Here is a 5,000-nt window from a genome sequence, read left to right as displayed (position 1 = left end):
GAAAATCGGGAAAAATGGAAAAACGTATCTAGACACCGTATTTTTGCGTGATTTTTTCCAGTCCATCCCATAATAATATCAAGAAGGTGCCCACCAAGTTTCGTTAGGATTGGCCAAGGTTTCGAATTTTCATGAATTTTTTTCAAAACCCTCTATTTTCCAACATTTCAAAAATTCAAAACCACATCAAGATGGCTTGGTTTTGATACCAAACTTTCTAGACCTCATTCTGCATGCATTTGTGACACTTTCCAACCAACAAAACTCAAAAACCACCACTTTGAAAATTTCATGATTCTTGGCACACCACCAAGTCACAAAATCAAGCCAAAACACCAAAATCTTGGAACTTGGCTATGCACCAACCATGCCAAGATCAATTCCTTTTGATCCCAAACTTCTCCCACATCACTTTGAAGGCATTTGTGAGGATTGAGTCCAGCCAGTTTTCCAAAACCATGATTTTCGTTTTTCACCAAAATCACCACCAAGTCACAAAATCAAGCCAAAAATCCAAAATCATGGCACTTGGCTATGCACCAACCATGTCAAGATCAATTCCTTTTGCTCCCAAACTTCTCCCACATCACTTTGAAGGCATTTGTGAGGATTGAGTCCAGCCACTTTTCCAAAACCATGATTTTCGTTTTTCACCAAAATCACCACCAAGCCACAAAATCATGCCAAAACACCAAAATCATGAACTTGGCTATGCACCAACCATGTCAAGATCAATTCCTTTTGATCCCAAACTTCTCCCACATCACTTTGAAGGCATTTGTGAGGATTGAGTCCAGCCACTTTTCCAAAACCATGATTTTCGTTTTTCACCAAAATCACCACCAAGTCACAAAATCAAGCCAAAAATCCAAAATCATGGCACTTGGCTATGCACCAACCATGTCAAGATCAATTCCTTTTGCTCCCAAACTTCTCCCACATCACTTTGAAGGCATTTGTGAGGATTGAGTCCAGCCACTTTTCCAAAACCATGATTTTCGTTTTTCACCAAAATCACCACCAAGCCACAAAATCATGCCAAAACACCAAAATCATGAACTTGGCTATGCACCAACCATGTCAAGATCAATTCCTTTTGATCCCAAACTTCTCCCACATCACTTTGAAGGCATTTTTGAGGATTGAGTCCAGCCACTTTTCCAAAACCATGATTTTCGTTTTTCACCAAAATCACCACCAAGTCACAAAATCAAGCCAAAAATCCAAAATCATGGCACTTGGCTATGCACCAACCATGTCAAGATCAATTCCTTTTGCTCCCAAACTTCTCCCACATCACTTTGAAGGCATTTGTGAGGATTGAGTCCAGCCACTTTTCCAAAACCATGATTTTCGTTTTTCACCAAAATCACCACCAAGCCACAAAATCAAGCCAAAACACCAAAATCATGAACTTGGCTATGCACCAACCATGTCAAGATCAATTCCTTTTGCTCCCAAACTTCTCCCACATCACTTTGAAGGCATTTGTGAGGATTGAGTCCAGCCAGTTTTCCAAAACCATGATTTTCGTTTTTCACCAAAATCACCACCAAGCCACAAAATCAAGCCAAAACACCAAAATCATGAACTTTGCTATGCACCAACCATGTCAAGATCAATTCCTTTTGATCCCAAACTTCTCCCACATCACTTTGAAGGCATTTGTGAGGATTGAGTCCAGCCACTTTTCCAAAACCATGATTTTCGTTTTTCACCAAAATCACCACCAAGCCACAAAATCAAGCCAAAACACCAAAATCATGAACTTGGCTATGCACCAACCATGTCAAGATCAATTCCTTTTGATCCCAAACTTCTCCCACATCACTTTGAAGGCATTTGTGAGGATTGAGTCCAGCCAGTTTTCCAAAACCAACATTTTCGTTTTTCACCAAAATCACCACCAAGTCACAAAATCATGAACTTGGCTATGCACCAACCATGTCAAGATCAATTCCTTTTGATCCCAAACATCTCCCACATCACTTTGAAGGCATTTGTGAGGATTGAGTCCAGCCACTTTTCCAAAACCATGATTTTCGTTTTTCACCAAAATCACCACCAAGCCACAAAATCAAGCCAAAACACCAAAATCATGAACTTTGCTATGCACCAACCATGTCAAGATCAATTCCTTTTGATCCCAAACTTCTCCCACATCACTTTGAAGGCATTTGTGAGGATTGAGTCCAGCCACTTTTCCAAAACCATGATTTTCGTTTTTCACCAAAATCACCACCAAGCCACAAAATCAAGCCAAAACACCAAAATCATGAACTTGGCTATCCACCAACCATGTCAAGATCAATTCCTTTTGATCCCAAACTTCTCCCACATCACTTTGAAGGCATTTGTGAGGATTGAGTCCAGCCACTTTTCCAAAACCATGATTTTCGTTTTTCACCAAAATCACCACCAAGCCACAAAATCAAGCCAAAACACCAAAATCATGAACTTTGCTATGCACCAACCATGTCAAGATCAATTCCTTTTGATCCCAAACTTCTCCCACATCACTTTGAAGGCATTTGTGAGGATTGAGTCCAGCCACTTTTCCAAAACCATGATTTTCGTTTTTCACCAAAATCACCACCAAGCCACAAAATCAAGCCAAAACACCAAAATCATGAACTTTGCTATGCACCAACCATGTCAAGATCAATTCCTTTTGATCCCAAACTTCTCCCACATCACTTTGAAGGCATTTGTGAGGATTGAGTCCAGCCACTTTTCCAAAACCATGATTTTCGTTTTTCACCAAAATCACCACCAAGCCACAAAATCAAGCCAAAACACCAAAATCATGAACTTGGCTATGCACCAACCATGTCAAGATCAATTCCTTTTGATCCCAAACTTCTCCCACATCACTTTGAAGGCATTTGTGAGGATTGAGTCCAGCCACTTTTCCAAAACCATGATTTTCGTTTTTCACCAAAATCACCACCAAGCCACAAAATCAAGCCAAAACACCAAAATCATGAACTTGGCTATGCACCAACCATGTCAAGATCAATTCCTTTTGATCCCAAACTTCTCCCACATCACTTTGAAGGCATTTGTGAGGATTGAGTCCAGCCACTTTTCCAAAACCAACATTTTCGTTTTTCACCAAAATCACCACCAAGCCACAAAATCAAGCCAAAACACCAAAATCATGAACTTTGCTATGCACCAACCATGTCAAGATCAATTCCTTTTGCTCCCAAACTTCTCCCACATCACTTTGAAGGCATTTGTGAGGATTGAGTCCAGCCACTTTTCCAAAACCATGATTTTCGTTTTTCACCAAAATCACCACCAAGCCACAAAATCAAGCCAAAACACCAAAATCATGAACTTGGCTATGCACCAACCATGTCAAGATCAATTCCTTTTGATCCCAAACTTCTCCCACATCACTTTGAAGGCATTTGTGAGGATTGAGTCCAGCCAGTTTTCCAAAACCAACATTTTCGTTTTTCACCAAAATCACCACCAAGTCACAAAATCAAGCCAAAACACCAAAATCATGAACTTTGCTATGCACCAACCATGTCAAGATCAATTCCTTTTGATCCCAAACTTCTCCCACATCACTTTGAAGGCATTTGTGAGGATTGAGTCCAGCCACTTTTCCAAAACCATGATTTTCGTTTTTCACCAAAATCACCACCAAGCCACAAAATCAAGCCAAAACACCAAAATCATGAACTTGGCTATGCACCAACCATGTCAAGATCAATTCCTTTTGATCCCAAACTTCTCCCACATCACTTTGAAGGCATTTGTGAGGATTGAGTCCAGCCACTTTTCCAAAACCATGATTTTCGTTTTTCACCAAAATCACCACCAAGCCACAAAATCAAGCCAAAACACCAAAATCATGAACTTGGCTATGCACCAACCATGTCAAGATCAATTCCTTTTGATCCCAAACTTCTCCCACATCACTTTGAAGGCATTTTTGAGGATTGAGTCCAGCCACTTTTCCAAAACCATGATTTTCGTTTTTCACCAAAATCACCACCAAGTCACAAAATCAAGCCAAAAATCCAAAATCATGGCACTTGGCTATGCACCAACCATGTCAAGATCAATTCCTTTTGCTCCCAAACTTCTCCCACATCACTTTGAAGGCATTTGTGAGGATTGAGTCCAGCCACTTTTCCAAAACCATGATTTTCGTTTTTCACCAAAATCACCACCAAGCCACAAAATCAAGCCAAAACACCAAAATCATGAACTTGGCTATGCACCAACCATGTCAAGATCAATTCCTTTTGCTCCCAAACTTCTCCCACATCACTTTGAAGGCATTTGTGAGGATTGAGTCCAGCCAGTTTTCCAAAACCATGATTTTCGTTTTTCACCAAAATCACCACCAAGCCACAAAATCAAGCCAAAACACCAAAATCATGAACTTTGCTATGCACCAACCATGTCAAGATCAATTCCTTTTGATCCCAAACTTCTCCCACATCACTTTGAAGGCATTTGTGAGGATTGAGTCCAGCCACTTTTCCAAAACCATGATTTTCGTTTTTCACCAAAATCACCACCAAGCCACAAAATCAAGCCAAAACACCAAAATCATGAACTTGGCTATGCACCAACCATGTCAAGATCAATTCCTTTTGATCCCAAACTTCTCCCACATCACTTTGAAGGCATTTGTGAGGATTGAGTCCAGCCAGTTTTCCAAAACCAACATTTTCGTTTTTCACCAAAATCACCACCAAGTCACAAAATCATGAACTTGGCTATGCACCAACCATGTCAAGATCAATTCCTTTTGATCCCAAACATCTCCCACATCACTTTGAAGGCATTTGTGAGGATTGAGTCCAGCCACTTTTCCAAAACCATGATTTTCGTTTTTCACCAAAATCACCACCAAGCCACAAAATCAAGCCAAAACACCAAAATCATGAACTTTGCTATGCACCAACCATGTCAAGATCAATTCCTTTTGATCCCAAACTTCTCCCACATCACTTTGAAGGCATTTGTGAGGA

The sequence above is a fragment of the Phaseolus vulgaris genome, chromosome 11 (genome assembly GCF_051622355.1).
Source record: "Phaseolus vulgaris cultivar YP4 chromosome 11, ASM5162235v1, whole genome shotgun sequence".
In the NCBI taxonomy this organism is placed as follows: Eukaryota; Viridiplantae; Streptophyta; class Magnoliopsida; order Fabales; family Fabaceae; genus Phaseolus; species Phaseolus vulgaris.
This window is presented reverse-complemented; position numbering follows the sequence as displayed.